Raw genomic sequence first — 17,181 nt, forward strand, 5'->3', positions numbered from 1 at the left:
GGAAATGGTGTGGACGTCTAAGGGTGGACTGCCCCCTCCCTCAGGCCCTGGGAGCCTGTGGTACCACTGGATGCTCATGATGATGCCAAGTGTGGCTCGGTGACCTTACAGGCTCTGGCTTCTGCCTCCTTGCCTGCCTGCCCACCCACCCACCAGGCACTCATCAGCCAGTGCTGACTTCTAGGAGTTTAGATGCCATGCCAGTGCAGATTGCTCTCCTGGAAGTACCTCTTCCCACTGGCCCTCCTTTCTCTCCCTGCTCACTTGGGCCTCATTCCCTCCTCCCATCCATTCTGACTCCCTCTGTGCGGTAAAGTAACTGATATGCACGCATGGACAGAGGGACTCGTGTCCTGCTGCAGAATTCCACAGAGACGTGTGTCCATTCCAGATTGTCAGTGGGAAGAGCGAGTGGGGTGGCGGGAGGGACTTCCATTGCCTTACTGTGTGTTGCTCAGGGTCTTTTCTTCCTAAGTTGCTTTATTTCAAGGTCTCTGAGGTATACCAGGTAATGTGCACATGTGCATCAGTCTTGTTTGAATGTGATGTTTGTGATCACAGCTCTCCACACACAGGATGACATTTTGCAGCTGTAGGGTGTCTGCATATCCCCCACTGCCTGTGTTGGGTGTGACAGGCCCTGAGCCTCTGCCTGGGACATGTTGGAGAGATGCTCCCTCCAACCCTGTTGCACTTTCTGCTTTGGTGGTGAACATGAGTTTTTCTGCAGTGGCTGGAACCACGGCAATTTTTGCTCTTGTGCCTAGTTAAGAGGTTTCAAAAGTACGATGGAGGGCTAGGGGTGTGGCTCAGTGGTACAGTGCTTGCCTGGCATGCATGAGGCCCAGGGTTCCATCCCCAGTTCCCTGTCCCCAAAATGGTATGATGGACATTTTTGATGTGTTATTATAACTTTAATAAATGCTTTTCCCCTTCTAATTCCCCGCAAATGCCTTAATGTTCTGGCCCATATCTCATTGGGTGGAAGCGATGGCCATGGGAAAGTGTTGGTATGTGCAGGTCCAGAAGGGGCTCTGAACAGCTTGCCATGCCTGCGGGGAGGGCTGTGAATCAGGTGCGCCCAGGGTCCAGGGAGGTATCAGATTTTGTGTGTAGGTTTGAACTGCCCGACACCTGGTGGGACTCGGGGGCTGAGGCTTCTGCTTTAGAGGTGTTCGCAGCCTGCAGCTTTCCAGCCCGTGCGGCCCTGCAGTGTACTGTGGGGTGGGCGAGGGAGACCTGGCGAGAGTGTGGCTGCTGGCCCTGTTCTGAAGAGTGATGAGTCTTGTCCGTGTGTTGGGGGTGAGGGTGTGGAGATTTGGGATGAACCCCAGAGTGAATCAACTGAATAAAAGTTTGTATGGACCCTCAGTGGCTCTTTGGTGTGCTTTCTTTATGGCGGGGGGGGGGGGGTACCAGGGATTGAACTCAGGGCCACCTGACCACTGAGCCACATCCCCAGCCCTATTTTGTAGTTTATTTAGAGATAGGGTCACACTGAGTTGCTTAGTGCTTTGCTGTTGCTGAGACTGGTTTTGAACTCACAATCCTCCTGCCTCAGCCTCCCGAGCTGCTGGAATTATAGTTGTGCACCACTGTGGCCGTCTCTTCGTGTATCTTCTGTTTCTGCCACTTCCTCAAGCTGAGCCTTGCTCACCCTCCCAGTCTTTAGATGGAGAGGAAGGCTTCTGTCACACATGGCCTCAGTCCCTCTCTGCCTCACCAGGTTTGTGGTAGAGGCTGTTACTTTCCATTTACCATTGGTTCTCTCTGTCTGTAACACCAAGACTTTTAGTTTTGGGATGGACACTTGGATTCCCAGAGTTCTGGCAGCATTTCCCAGCCACCTTTGTGGCTAAACATGGCCATTTTTCATAGCTGCTTCTTGAAATCTCATGGAAATAACTCAATTTTTTTTGAAAGCATAAATTCACTAGGATGTCTTCAAATGGCAACCAAATTAGGACCTCCTTAAGAAAATAGAAGAGTGGCAGCTGACTTAGAAACCCCGAGGAAACGGCGAATACGACATCCCGGGAGCTGTGGGGGAACTGGCCATCCCAGGCACCTTGGGAAGGGGTGGAGGAAGGGTTAATGGGCAGCCTTTGGAGAAGCACCGGCCTCCTGCCTCTCCAGCTGGACAGCTGTGCCACCTCTAGCTTGGAGGACACGGACGTGCCCTGCTGGTCTTCACCTCGTGAAGACCTCAGGCAGGGCGGGAAGCAGAGGTGCCTCCTCTGGGGACTCTCTTCAGCCTCAGAGGAGAGACCGAAGATACTGCTGCTGCGGCCAGTGCCGTGGACTCCAGCAAATGCCTGGAGAGGACCAAGATGTCAGTGTCCACATTACCAGGTGTAGCAAGGCTGAGAGTCAGAAGGAAGCACTGTGCCGGCACGTCATTGCGGGGTTTCAGAATACTGGGCGACTTCTGGAGAGAATGAACAGGACACAGAACCAGTACCGGGATTCGGAATAGCCGAGGAGTTCCTGAATGCCACGCAGGATAGAGAAATGTGGACCTGACCTCCAGGGAAGGGAGCTGGTTCCCAGGTAGATGAAGTCATGTGGAGAGACTTGTGGGGTCTTTGAAAGTTTACATTCCACACACCCTTTCCTAGGAGATTACTAGAGGATAGGCTCCACCAAACCAAGAGAGTAAACCAAGGAAGGAGGAGAAGTGGCCCCGGGAGAGGCGAGGCCCGGGGTGGGACAGCTGGTCCCGTAGACGTTAGCTCCAGAGAGGTGGTCTAGAGGACACCTGCCGCCCCTGTGTGCGCTGAGCAGAGAGTTGGGCAGATTTGGGGTGGAAATGCTGACAGGATCCCGGCAAACCAAGGAACATCAGGAAAACAGTGGGACAAGAAGGAAAGGAAAAGTGAACAGAAGGAAGCCAGGAGCAGCCATGACGAGTGTGGTCCTGACACTGAGGGAACGGGACAGGCAGGTGGGAGGAGGAGCCTAGAAGATGTCTGAGTGGAAGGAGGCAGCTGAGGGCCTGCCGGGCGGAAGGGGACAGCAGGTGGGAGTGGAGCCCCAGATGGGACAACAGAGGGCAGCCAGAAGCCCTGGAGTTGCTTCTTTCCAAGGGAAATGGACTTTGGAGAGAGACATCAGGCAAAAGACACAGGCATATACCGCTGGTGAGGGTGAGTGCGGAAATCCAGAAGGGATGGGAGAATTCCTAGGAACATGCAACTCACCAGAACTAACAACGCGGTCTGTGACCAGGGCAGCTGCTGCTCCGTAGGAGGTGCATTTAGTCCTTGAACAGGATGCTTGGCGTGTCCCCTGTAAGAGGAGCTGAAGCCCTGGCCCCAGGCGGAGCAGTGTGCACTGTGATGCAGAAGGCCACGTGCCCCTGCCAGGACAGGGCTGCTAGGGTTTGGAGGTGGCCTGTGGCCCCAAGGCCTGGTGAGAGGTGTCTGGGTCGGGGCTGGGCTCTGTCCTCTGTCTCTGGGAGTGAGCAAGAGCAGGTGTCACGAAGCCAGGCTGCCTGGGTTCTGCCTCTCCTGCACAGCTCACTTGCCCTTCGCTTTCCACCATGAGTTGAGGCAGCATGTTGCCCCTCAGACGCAGCTGCCCAGCCTCAGGCTTCCCATCCTCCGGAACCACAAGCCACATTGACTTTAAACACCCGGGCTCAGGTGTACTGTTAGAGCCACAGAAAACAGTGACAGAGTTCGGCTGCTGTGTCCTGTGAGATGAGTGCACAGCAGTTCTCAGGACTTCCAGACCTGGGTCCTCCACAGCCCCGCCCACTGTCCCAGCAGATTATCTACAGGTTTTTACAGTTTGCAGCCTGCTCCAGGGTGGGGACTGACTGGGTTCCTTTGGGTCAGCGGTTCATATTGGGGGGCCAAAAATGGTGCCCAGGAAACTGATTGCTGGGGTGGGAGGGGGTAAGAAATTCCTTGGGATGCTGCCTGTAGGGGATGGTGTTGAACTTCCTGAGGGTGCCAGCTGCATCAGGCTGGCCTCCCCAGGAATGCTGTGCAGCTGCCTGTGGTGGGGCGGGTGGTGGGAAAGATGAACTCTGGTGAGACGAGTGCTGCTGGGTGTCCCACATCCTGGCCAGGAGCCAAGGTAGTGGAGGAAGGAGGGCCCAGTGGGACCCGGAGGCTGTGTCCCAGCGGCAGGCCCAGTGGCCCTGGAGGTGGAGCTGGGGGCTGGAGAGGCTCCTGCCCTGGGCTCACTGGAGGCAGTGTGCAGGACTCTAGCTCAAGGGCCCTCGGCCTCACTCTCAGTCATAGGGCCTCAGCCTGGGCATGGAGTTAGGCCCAGGGAATGGGGCAGAGGCTGTCACCACCCACATTGTGGCTCTGCTCAAGTTTTTGGCTCCCAAACGTAGTCTTTTTTTTCCTTTTCTCTTTGGTCAGTTAGTGATCTTGTTTCTAGGCATACTGTGTCCAATTAGCCGTTGCCAAAGAACCCTGTGGACCAAGGTGTCTTGGTTTCCGGCATGAGTCTGCTGCTCTCCCTTGGCACGTGTCTCTCCCTGCCTTTGGTGGCCATCCATCCATGGGCGTCAGCTCCTTCAGAGTCCCCCTCACAGCAGCACCTCCATCACACGCCTGCGTGCCCGAGGGCAGCCCCACGTGCTTCATTCCTGCTGTTCCAGGGCCTTGGGGGTTGCTGCTGGCCCCTGCAGTGTGTTGGGGTAAGCGTGCAGCACTTGTCACACACGTGCACCTGGGCATTCCTTTCTCCCTGGGCCTGTGCGGTCTCTCTTCCATGCTGGGGGAACTGATCGAGTCATCTTTTAGTTCAGCTGTCATTGAAGCAATCAAAGGAGCTGTGCGAGCTGCCCCAGCTGCCCCCCCCCCCCCCCGAGAGCATTACACCTGGCTCTCCAGGGCGTCACCTGCTCTAGTGTGCGGTCCAGCTGCCTCGTCTAACACCCTGGGAGTCTACTGCCAAGCGTTTCCCATATGTTTACTGATACATGTTAGAAAGGCTCCTTCATTTTCTGGGTTTATAAGCTGTTATTGGGCATAGTGTCTCCTCATCCCTCTGGACCCTGTTGTGATTTGGCCCTAATCACAGGTCTAGTGGCAACAAGGCTGGTTGTGGGTATGGAGAATGAGTGTCCCTTTCCAGGCCTCTACCCCTGATGAGGCTCCCCCTGGGTTTTCAAAGGGACCGTAGTCTTCTGTGACAGGGTAACGGTGCAGGTCAGACTGTTCCAGCAGTGGAGGCTCAGAGGGACGAGCGGGAATAGACTGTCAGCTTCATCTGGGTCCAGCCCAGTCTCCACTCAGCTTCAAGATCCCGTCCCCGTCAGGGCCCTGGCTTTCCTGTGAGATGCTGGTGAGACCGTTGTGCAGCCCATGTGTTAAATTGGTTTTCAGAGACACTGGCCCTGTGACAGGGACAGCTGCTTTAGTGCTGTCGCTGCGCTTCTCGCCCCGGCCCTGACGTGTGCTGAGAGTTTGTTCACAGACCTGCAGCAAGGAGAGGTACTCAGAAGATCCCTACATACCGGAGTCCTGGTGTCCTCATTCCAGCTGTCACAAGGCCTGTCCAGCACCTGATGCAGCCCCAAGGCACTTGCCCTGGTTGGCGCTGCACAGCCCGCTGAAGGAGATGGCTCCATTAATTCTGACGTTGCCCGAGTGCTTAGTTCTGAATAGCAGCATCCCCTTTCCCCTCGCAGTAAGAGAGCACAAGGGATCGGTTCCCAATGTCTTCTCTGGCTGCTCCGAGTACCAGTTCTGTGCCAGTCAGGGCCAGTCCAGAGGGCAGCAGCCACACAATCACATGAACAAGGCAGGTGTGATGTGCAGTGTGTTAATTTTCCAGGGTTTATCTTATGTGTAGAGGGAGTTCTAAATACCCCGAAGGACAGTGCCCAGGACGGGGCACCAGAGGTGGCCGTGCTTGCTGGTCAGGACCTGTGGGCAAGGACTGGCAAGCTAGTGGAGGAGGCAGGCTCTTCCCCCAAACCTGGCACACAGGTGCCACTGACTGTGCTGGGGAAGGTGAGCCCTGCTGGTGTGCAGCACTCCAGCCGAATTAGAAGGAAATGGGAATGAGGGGTCACTGCAGGCCAGAGCCAGGAAGAGGAGCTGCCCTCCTCCAGCATCCCTCTGGCGCCCTCTGCTGGCTGAGTCTAATGTGCGGCTGGTGGGGAGGCAGTGTTCCCGACCACAGCCCAGCTACCAAGGTGGAGTGAGAGCCTCAGAGGGCAGCGTACTGGCAGCTGGTGAAGCCCAAGAAGGACAAGGGGAGGAAAGGAACAGCACTGGCCAATAACATCTGCATAAACGCAAAATACCAAAGAAGACGCAGCACACAGCGCACACTGCAATAGGCCCCTTGGGCTGTGCATCAGTGTCAGCTGACTCCCACCAAAATTTGTGCTCCCCTTGCAGTGTGGCCTGGTCTCTGGGAAGCACTGTGTTGTTGCCAAGCAATGGGATGCTCCTTCTAGGTCCAGGCTTTTAGAAGAAAGCACCTGTCCCTTCAGGGTCTCTGTCCCTTCTTGCCACCTGGATGTGGATGATGACAAGTTCCCACAGCTGGTCAGGTTAGGAAGTGAGGATGGCCACGTGAGGAGAGCTTTTTGCCCACCAGGTGCCCCGGCTTGCACCTGACACAGTGGCACGCTTCTCACTTTGTTAGCTAGCATCCGTCCCTGTGGGGTCAGCCTGTATTATGCCCACTTTGCCCATTTTGTACTCTGCCTGCTCCTGTGTCCTCCTCCTCCCCTCCATAGGGAGGGTCTTTGGCGCAGTTCTACACATACTTGTGCACCAGAAACTGTCTCAGAGTCAATTAGAACCCACATGCAGTGGGCAGGTAAGCCTGCTACCCCGATTGCACCTCCTTCAATGGCACCATCTAGGTGCCTCCCTTGCCTGGTCTTTGTCCTGAACCTGAACCCTAGGTCCATTGTGCCGAGATTTGCAGCAGGCTCTGAGCCTGGTGTTTGAGACAAGTTCTGGCTCGACCTCTCACTCCCTGGCCTGTGAGGCCTCAGGCTGCCTGCACAACCTCCCCATGGGTTAGTTGTTTCATTTATAAAATGGAGGACGGGAGAGTACCCATCTAGTAGCATTCTTAAGAAAATTGGTGGGGTAAGCAGGTAAGGGCTTTCTAGGTCCTCCTCCTGTGTCCTCCTAGGTGCCTGTCACCTTGGAGAAGAAACTATCATGGCCTCTCCTGTGACACTACAGCTCTAAATGAGGTGGTGTTGAGCTGAAGCCAGCACAGCTAGGATCAGTCTCTGACTCACCCTAGGAGAGTCAGGGAGCACTGAGCTTCGGTTTCCCCATCTGTAAAGTGGGCCATCCCTGGTGCTGTACAGCCCTCCCTCAGGAACTGGTTCCAAGAACCCCTGTGGACACCAGACTCCACGGGCATTCAAGTCGCTGATAAAAAAAAAGGCTGTGTTTGCACACAACTATGCCCATCCTCCTGTAATCTTTAAGTCTCCCGTGGATTGCTAACAATACCTAATGAAATGCTGTGCAAACGGTTGCTGCATTGTGTCGTTCAGGGAGTAATGACAAAAAGTCAAGTTTTGATCTATGGTTGGCTGAACCTGTGGATGTGAAGCCTACAGATAATGGATGGCTGGTGCACTTTGTGGGGTATTGTGAAAGATAAAGGCCCCAGTGCAGGGTGAGTGCTTGGTAGAACGTATGGCCCGTGTTTCCTGCACTACGGACTCCTGTGCTGATCAGGGGCCTCACTGAAAAGGCCAGCTGCTGTTGGACACCACCTTTAACTTGTAGTGCTTTGTCTCGGGGGTGGTGGGACATGGGTGAGAACGCCTCCTGGATTAAGAAACAACACTGGGGGGGAGGGGAGCTGGGGAGGTGGCTCAGTGGTGGAGTGCTCGCCTAACACATGCGGGGTCCTAGGTTCGATCGTCAGCACCACATAAAAATAAATAAAGGTATGTGTCTATCTACAACTGGGGAAAAAAAAAAGAAACAGAATTTCATTACTCAGTTGCCCCTTCTCTCAGAAAAGGCCTGCACAGCTTGAGACTCGCTTCATGGAGCCCCTTGACGATCAGGAGAGAAGCACCATGTGACTCTGAAGGGCTGCACCTTAGCTGGTGAGTCAGCTGGGGTCATCGTCCTGACAGAATCAGGCCTTGGGTCTTCAAGCTTCTCTTGAGAGCCCGTGGAGTTAGGTATCCACAGGGGTTCCTGGAACCAAGAAGCTGTACACATGAGGTAGGCCTCCTGCACACTGCTAAAGCCAGAGACCAGAGTTCTCCTGCGTGTGGTGGGAGGTCTTGTGAGTTCTGTGCCGTGGATGGAGTCCTGCTCCCCATATTCTGATGTTGGGTCTGAGGTTCCTGTCCTTCACCATACCCTGGAGGTGCAGGCTGAACATCCCTAATCCCAAAATCCATCATCAAAATGTTCCAGAATTTGAAAATTTCTGAGCACCAACATGATGCCCCAAGTGGGAAAATTCTATACTATGAAACTTTGTTCCATGCACCAAGTTATTAAAATACTGCCTGTAATTACCACCAGGCTGTGTGTATGGGGTGTATGTGAAACATACGTGAGTCTCATTGTTTAAACTTGGGTCCCATCCCTCAATATCTCATGTATGTGCAAATATTCCAAAATCTGAAAATAATAAAAAATCCAAAATATTTCTGGTCCCAAACACTTTGGATAAGGCACCCTGAGCCTGTAGAGGTGGAGACCTCAACTCCCTGCTTCTGGAAGAATGGAGGTGTTATGGCTTGGATCTGGAACATCCCCCCAAAGCTCATGTGTTGAGGACTTGGTCCCCAGTGCATGGTGTCCAGAGATGGGGCTCTTGGGGATGACTGGATCATGAGGGCTCTGACCTTATCAGCGGATTGATTCATTGGTGGTTTAGTAATCTGAATGGACTACTGGGATGAGGTGGAAACTGTAGGCAGGTGAGGCATGTTGGGAGGAAGATCCATGAACTTGGCAGCTTCCCTCCCTCACCCCCTTCCTCCATGATCTCAGCATCTGAGCCGGCTGACCATGGGCTGGAACTCCTAAAAACTGCGAGCCAAAGGAATCCTTCCTCCTCTAAGTTGTTCTCGTCAGGCATTTTGGTCATAGTGACAAAAAGTTGACTGACACAGGAGGTGACTGTCACCTTCCTTCTCTTGGCACTTTTCTCTGCTGTCCACAGGTTGGTTCCATATATCAAACCTGACTGGGGAATGGACTGCAGAGCCCCAATGTGCCACCAGCCTGCCCTGGGCTGCCTGTGCCTCCCAGAGGTCACTTCCTCCCATCCCTGCTCCGGATCTGGGGTATCTGGCTTCACATGCAGCAGCCCTGGGAAGGGGTTCTTGGAAATTGTGCATTTATGGTTTTGAAATCCCAAGTGGGCTGTCCATGCTGTTTTTAAAGGAGTGGTGGTGGCCCTGAGCCAAGATGTGGTGAGCTCTGGGCTCGGGGGCAGCTCTAGGGACGATGGGGCTGGGCCGGGAGGGGTTCTGCTCCTCTGCAGAGCTCACATTTCATGACTTGTAAAACCCAATCGGAATTCCAGGTGTGCGAGAAAAACCCTGCAGTTGACATGCAAGACCTTGAAAAGCTTCATGGATGAGTGCAGCCAAGTTCATTCACTCCCACCTCCTGATTCATGGTGTGACCACTGTGACTGGCAGATGGTAGATGTCCCCTGTTCCCCCAGCCACATGCTGTGCTGGGAACCCCCTTTCTCTTGGGGCTTCCCTTTCAGGTACCTGCACAGGCAGACTTCCCTCCCCTCTGGTTGGGTGATACCTCTCCCCAGGTCTCCCAAGGCCTGTGATCTAGGACATGCCCCAGCCTAAGCATTTGTCACAAGGGTCAGATTGTCATTGTCCTGCCTTGAAGAACTGGAGTGGGTACCCAGCGAATAATGTAGATGGCTGGGCACTGCAGAGATGTGCTGGAGTCTCCCTCTGCTTGTCAGCAGCTCTCTTCTCTGAGCCCACCAGGACCAGTGAAGTGTGACCCAACTTCACCCCGTGGAATCCTGACTTGCCTGTCTGAAGTCACCCTGTCACCATGACAAAACACCCGAGATTGGGTGATTCCTGCAGTTCTGGAGGAAGTCCAAGATCAGAGCTTCAGCTGGGTTGGTTTCTGGTGAGGACCAGTCTCTGCTTCTTGAATGCTGTGTCCTCACAGGCGGAAAGGACAGAGGCAAAAAGGCCCGGCTAGTTCCCGTAAGCCCTTTCCATGAGGATGGAGCCTTCATGACTTACCTGCTCCCAAAGACCTACCTCTCAGTCCTGTCCCAGGAGGGCTAGGCTCCAGCCTGCAGCACAGGAGACCACGCATTCCAGTCACTCCACCAAGGAAACGGTCACTCTGGGGAAGGACTTCCGTTTACTGTGCAAGACTGATGTGCCCGAGATGGGAGGGTCCCTGGGAGCTCTTGGATGAGGAGGATCTGGAAGAAGTGTTGGTTCTGAGCAGGAAGAGCCCCTGTCCCACGGAGGCTGATGACTTGGATCCTAGAGGGTTGCCGGCCTGCATACAGGGCCCCCTTCAGTCTGAGCTTCAGATACCCCGTGGCTGATCTGAACTGACCTCACCGATAACTACGTCCCAGCCTCCTGTGTGTGCATTTGTTCAATGTGGCAGCTCCATTTGGAATGAACTTGAGAATGAAGTTAGAGTTTTTATCAATATGTAATGTTCTCTTGGGAAACTTGACTTATAAAGATGTTGGCTATTTAAAAAAGTAAAGAAAGTGACCAGGGAGGTGTTTTTGTTTTTTTTTTTTTTTTTTTTTTTTTTTTAATGAAACCTGAATGAATCTCTCCTACATTGGCTTTTTCAAACAATCTGAAGAGAATTAGCAATTTCCTTGGTGCTCACCCTTCATGTATAACAGAACCTTCACAGTGGCCTGAAAAACATGAGTGTTTAGTAAACTATGTTCCTGAAGCCTGGTGAGTCGTGTTTTATGTTGATATTTTAATTTTTTCTGCTGTGCTTTCTCCTTCCTGACATCTCAAGACTCCTCCTCTTATCCTTTCCTTCCCATTCGTCTCTTTCCTCTAGCCATTTTCTCAGGGTAGGTCGGCTGGTGACAATTCATGGTTTTTCTTCCTTTGAGAATGCCCTGATTTCCTTTCCATCTCTGAGGGATACGTTCACTGGAAGTTCTCTCCTTTTAGCATGTGGAAGATACCGTGCACTTCCCTCTGGCCTCCCTGGTTTCTGATGAGAAATCTGCTGTCATTCGGTTGTCTTACGGGTAAAGTGTCATTCCGTTAGGATGCTTTCAAGGTCTCTTGCTTTGTCCGTAGTTCTAGGAGTCTCATCATGATCTGCCTTGGCGTGGTTTTGGCAGGGAGATTATCCTGCTAAGGCATTTTCTTAGTTTCTTGAATCCGTAGTTCCCCCGGGCCCCAATTTGGGAAATCTTGGCCATTTTTTCTGTGAGTGCTGTATCAGTCCCTCCGTCCTCTCCTCTCGCCCGGAGGACATGGAGGTGGCATCATTTTGTTAGAGTCTCGGGTTCCCAGCCTGTTTTTCTGGCGTCCAGACTGGGTCTTCTAGTTCACTGCTGCTTTCCTCCGCCTTCCCCCTCCTGTTGTGGAGCCTGGCCAATACCTTCTCCTCTATATTTTTCAGTTGTAATGTTTCCGTTTGTTTCTTTTTGTATCTTCTGATTTTTCGCTAAGACTTTGTTTTTTCACTTATTTTCAATTCTTTTTCGTAGCATTTTGGTGATGGCAGTTTTAAATCCTCACTATGTAGTTCCAGTGTGTGTGTCTATCACCTGTCTTTTCTCTTTCAAGCTGAGTGCTCCTGTTTCTTGGTGTGACAGGGGTCTTCAGCTGTTTCCTGGACATCTGGATCTTGGTGACTCCTCTGTTTCGGCAGACCTCCTCTGATGCCTGATTATTTGAGCAGCGGGTGTCAGGGGAGTGGAAGTCCAGGTTCTCCTTTCAGTGTGTGTGACACCCAGGGGATGGGTGTGGGTGGCAGCGGGTAAGTTCAGTCCTTTAGGGACTTCTCTGACACCATCCTGGTTGCGGCGTGGAGGGACTGCCTTCTTTACTTTAGCTCAGGAGAAGCCATCTCACGGGAAGCCCTGTTCCCAGCGTTGCCTTAGATTTCGGCATTATCTTTAATCTCCACAGAAAATAGGATGAAAAACGGAAGCAGTATGTTTATACAGCCGATGGGCAAGGTCAAGGAGTAGAGGCTGCGGGGCCTGGGCCCTTGCTGAAGGAGATGACCGCACCATCCTAAACAGAGTCGTCCTCTGAGCAGAGAACCTGCTGGAGGGCTTAGGGCTTTGGGTCTGGTGCTGGCAGGGCCTCCAGCGTTGGGCAGGTCATTTCTGCTCTGGTCCTGTTTTCCTCCTTGGCAAATCAAGGAGGAGGGACTGACTGTCTCCAGAGAATGACTAAGCGTCTTTGACATTCCCCTTCTTGTCTGTGATGGGGAAATCAGGGAGGGAAGGGGGCCATCCAGGATTCGGGAAGTTACATTTTCTCAGGCCACTAGGGGGCGTCTGGATCCAGGAGTTGGAGCGAAGGAGCAGGCGATTTGGGGATCAGCAGTCACATGCTGTAGCCCTGTCAGGGTCCACCCTAGAAACCTGTGGCTCCCCCAAGGCTCTTGGGATTGGGGTCAGCTCTGCTGTCATCCAGCTCTCCGGGAAGCTGAGACAACCTGACACCGGCCTGTCATGGGGCGTCTTGAGCACAGGCTGGCTTCAGCCTGTCAACCTCTGGGGCTGACCTTGTCCTGGGTTGGACCAGGAAGGGTGCTGTGTCTCTGTGGGTTTCCTGGCTCCTGAGCCGACTCTGCATGGCCGTGGGCTGCGGGGAACTGCGGGGAACTGCAAGGAAAGGCCCAGCACAGGAAAGGCCCTGCAGACAGGGCCTGTGCTCATCAGTGGGAAAACCAAGTGCAGCTTGGTGCTGGGCACAGGGAAGAGCTGTGGGGACTGGCCCGGGTGCCCTGTGGGGGTGTGTGATTAACCCTCCCTGCAGTGAAGCAGCACTTGGAGCCCACCAGAGGGGGGGAAGGGAGGCTCTCAGCACGAGGGACAGGGCCCTCAGGACTCTGTCCTCTAGCGGGCAGTCTAGAGGGCCATCTCCTGGAGGCTCTTGATTCTGGCCTGGTCAGTAATCAACCTCAAGGAGCGTTGTCACAGCCCCTCCAGGGCGTGCATGGGCTCTGGCGAGAGCAGGGAGCCAGGCTAGCTTCGGAGGGGGTGGGAGGAGGCCAGGCGGATTGGTGCCGCGTGTCTGCAAAGCCCTGGAGAAGGACAACTCGCTCCAGCCCGAGCCTTTAATCCCAGTCTTGACCAGGGTTCCAGCAAGCTGAAGGTGACCCTCATCCTGAGTTTTATGGTCCAAATGTTGGCCCTTTAGTATGTAATTTGGCCTGATGTAGAGCTGAGAAAACGCATTGTCTTATTTCACCCTTGACATTTTTATTGCAAGGAATTTTCAAATCTGTGGGAAAGGCTGTTCAGGCTGCTCCTTGGGAAGTATTTAAAGATCTGCACACGAGCTACTGGATGCAGGCAAAGAGGAAAAGCCTGAGGGAGAGAGGAGAAAGAAAAGGTGTGGGGGGGTGTGGAACAGTAAGGCCCCTGCCCAGCCTCACACTTCGTTGCTCCCTGAGCCTTGTATCGTGATTTTTGGAGTAAGGTGTACTTTCCCAGTAGTTTTACTTTCTGGTGTTTTCTCTCCATTAATCAGATGTGAATTGAGCTTCCTCTTCCTTTTCAGTGAGAGACCTGCCCCCATCTCCGTGGCCTTGGCCATTTGTCTAGCTTCTCTGGGCCTCTGTCTCTTCCTCTGTGGAGGGGACGGAGACGTTCGCTGCTCGTGCTTATCTCACTTGCTCACTCAGCGAGTATTACTGGGTGTCTGTGTGTCCAGCCCTGTGCAGGGAGCTGGCTCTTTCTCTTAGCAGTGAGGCCCAGGGAAAGCACACGGTTTGGCTAACTGTGCATCCGAGTGGGGCGAGAGGGCTCCCGTGGGGCCACCCTTGGCCCACATCTGACATTTGCGAGGAGCTTGCTGGAAGAGGCAGGTCTGAGGGCAGCCTGTGCACAGAGTGACGGGGTCCCAAGGAGGAGGCCAGTGAGGCTGGATGCAGAGGAGCAAGGGAGGCCAGGGAGCATCCACGGGGCATTCCAGTAGGTGCGGCCTCAGTGGTCGCCTGGGAACTGCTCTTTGGAGAGAGCACTCTGACCAGGAGCTGACCTTGCCACCGGGAGCTGACCGTCTCCTTCCTGCCTGAGTCCAGTTCTGATGCTGGCAGTTTGGACTGTGGGCGGGTGGGTGGGTGGTGGAGGGGAAGGAGAGGTGGGGCTGACGTCAGAACTGTTCTTCTGAACGTGGGGACTGACCACATAGAAAATGGTAGCGAGGAAGCAGATGGTGTCAAGGCCTAGGCTTCTGCTCTCATTATTCACTGAGTGGGAAGCTAACAGCTTGGCCTGGTCTTGAAAATGCTGAATTTTAGGGACTTTGATACATCCAGTGAAAAATGTGGAATAGGTTAGTTGATGTAACAGTTTGGAATTCAGAGGTGGGCTCTGGGCCCACTTTTCACCTTTCTCTGTTTAATTTTTCTTTTTGGTACTGGGGATTGAAGCAGGGGTGCTTTATCTCTGAGCCACATCCCCCAGTTCTTTTTAATCCCCAAGAAAGGAGCTCACTAAGTTGCTGAGGCTGGCCTCCAGCTTATAATCCTCCTGTCTCAGCCTCCCTAGTTGCTGGGATTGCAGGTGTGTACCACCCTGCTTGCTGCACCCTTTCTTTGATCTACACCCACAGCCGTGTGGCTTTCTTGTTCCTCCTGAGATGCATCGTGGACTCTCCTGACCTATGCTGCAGGCTTAAATTGTTAGCAGACCCAAGTCCATGGACTTACTGCACAAGCTAATATTTGGGAGACTAACTGGTATTTTTCTGTGTGTAATTTTCTACTGACTTGTTTTCTAGTACTCTAATTCTCTTCTCAGCTATGTTTAATCTTCTTTGAAAGTCATTTATTGACTTTTATTTGAAATAAGTTCTGTTTTTCTTTCTTCAGTGCAGTATAACTTAGGTATAGTACATAATCTTAAGTGTTTTTTTAGTCGTATGAATTGTTACAAATACACATATCTCTATGTCTATATCCAAAGAATTATCACCTAGATCAAGATTTTTAAGTTACTAGCATCCAAAAGCCTCCCTCACGTCCCTTGCATCTGATATTTACCTTAAAGATAACCAATTTTTAAACATCTCCATCACTGTGGATTAGTTTTATCTGTGATTGGATTTGCTATGACTATGCACTCTTTTGTATCTGGCTCTTTGCTCGACATTATGTCTAAGATTCATTCATGCTGTTCTCCATAGCAGTAGTTTTTTTTTTTTTTTTTTTGGTAGCTGTGTAACAACCCATTATATTAATGCATCACAGTTAGTTTATTGATTCTGCCGTTGCTGGACATTCCAGTTGTTCCCACAGTGGTAACCTCTGGTGGCTTTTCCTTCTTGCCGTTATGTCCCATGTGCCTGGTGACTTCTGATGGAGTGCTGAGCATTGTGATTGTAAGTCGTTGCAGCTCTGAATGCTGTTATCTTCCTCTAGGGAAAGTTTACTTTTGCTTATGACACTAGATGAGGAGCAGGTCATTTTGGTCAGAGCACTTCCTGAGCTGGCTTGAAGTCATGTGCAGGTTTGGTAAGGCCCTGTCTGTTTCTGGTCATCCCTGTTCATGAGTGCTCCTTGGTGCCCCTGAGCTCCACTTCCCCACAGCAGAGTGACAGTGCCCACAGCTCTGCGTGGCCTTTTTCCAGGGATCGTCAGCCTCTGGGCTACTGTTTGTAAACCAGCCATCACCTTGGGAGAGAAGTGATGCAGAGTTTGGGCTCCGTTTCATGCATTTCTCTTGTTCCTTAAGGTTCTCAGCTCTTGGCTGGGTAGATAGCCTTGAGCTGCACGGTTTTCTCTCAGCCCTGTGAGTTGATGAAAGTCTGGTTTACTTCTCTCATCCACAGTAGCCACTTTCTGTTGGCTTTTCATTCTCTCAGATACCTGAAGGGTATAGTAGCACTCAAGGTCAGGTTCACCTCAGTGCAGTTCCATTTTGCTGTGATCTCCATGTTTTATCAGTGTTTCCTGTTGTTTTGGGCAGGGAGTTTGATCAGATACCACCTGTTCTGTCATGCCAGAAGCAGACTCATGGAATAATTCCGGATCACTTGTTTCAGCCATGGTTTGCATTTCATAGAGCATTAGTGGATGGTTTCAGCATTTCATTATATTATTAGCCTGTGAGGTAATTAGCAGAGTTATTTTCTTCATTTCACAGATGGGGGAACACTGAGGCTTGACAGTTGACATAACTCACATATCATAGACTCTACCACGCGGCCTGCGCAATGGTTTCATTAATGAGGTTCTAGGCATAAAGTTAGTTAGAAGAGATAGAAATAAAACACACAGACTCAGTTACCTTATTTATATTGCTAGGTCCGAGACGGCTCACCTCTCTGGTTCCCACCTCTAGCCGCCCAGCAGGGCAGCGAGGATTACTCAGGGCTAGCAGGAGAGAGAGAGGGCGAACACGCCTGGGAGTAGCCCTTTATTGGGGAACAAGAGATTCAGGGGAGAATTCCATCCAATGAAGGTTGAGGGGGGGCTGTACTCCAAGGTCAGGGTCAGTGATTGGGTCCCCCGGGGTCAGTGGTCAGGCACACCCCCACACGGATGGGCTCTCTCATCAGGAAAGGGTCGGGAAAGCTTCGACAGAGCCAAGCGCCTCAGCCCCTTAACGGGAGTCACCCAATCATGTGTCAGAATGGCTTCCCACATATCCCCCCTTTCTTTTCTTAACAATGAGGCGGCGGTTCACTCTCTGGAGTTTTTGGATTCTTGATTGGAAGAATCGCCATCCTATAGTTACAATACAAAAGAGAATTAACAGCAAAGAGAATAATCCAATAATGTACCAAGTGGAGTGTTTAAGAATATTTCCAGGGTTGAATCCATTTAACTCCTTCAATATTTGGTTAGCCAAAGAAGAAGGATCTGAAAAATCAACTCTATTATTTTGAATGTCTTGGATATGGTGATGAAGTTCCAGAATATCCAAGCTATTATTACTATTTTGCCAAATACCTAATAAATGGTTTTTAACCTTCTCCCAATCCCAGAGAGAAGCATTGTACTTGGCAGCTGTAACACATACATA

The sequence above is a fragment of the Spermophilus citellus genome (genome assembly GCF_964194105.1).
Source record: "Spermophilus citellus genome assembly, chromosome: 11".
Classification (NCBI taxonomy): domain Eukaryota; kingdom Metazoa; phylum Chordata; class Mammalia; order Rodentia; family Sciuridae; genus Spermophilus; species Spermophilus citellus.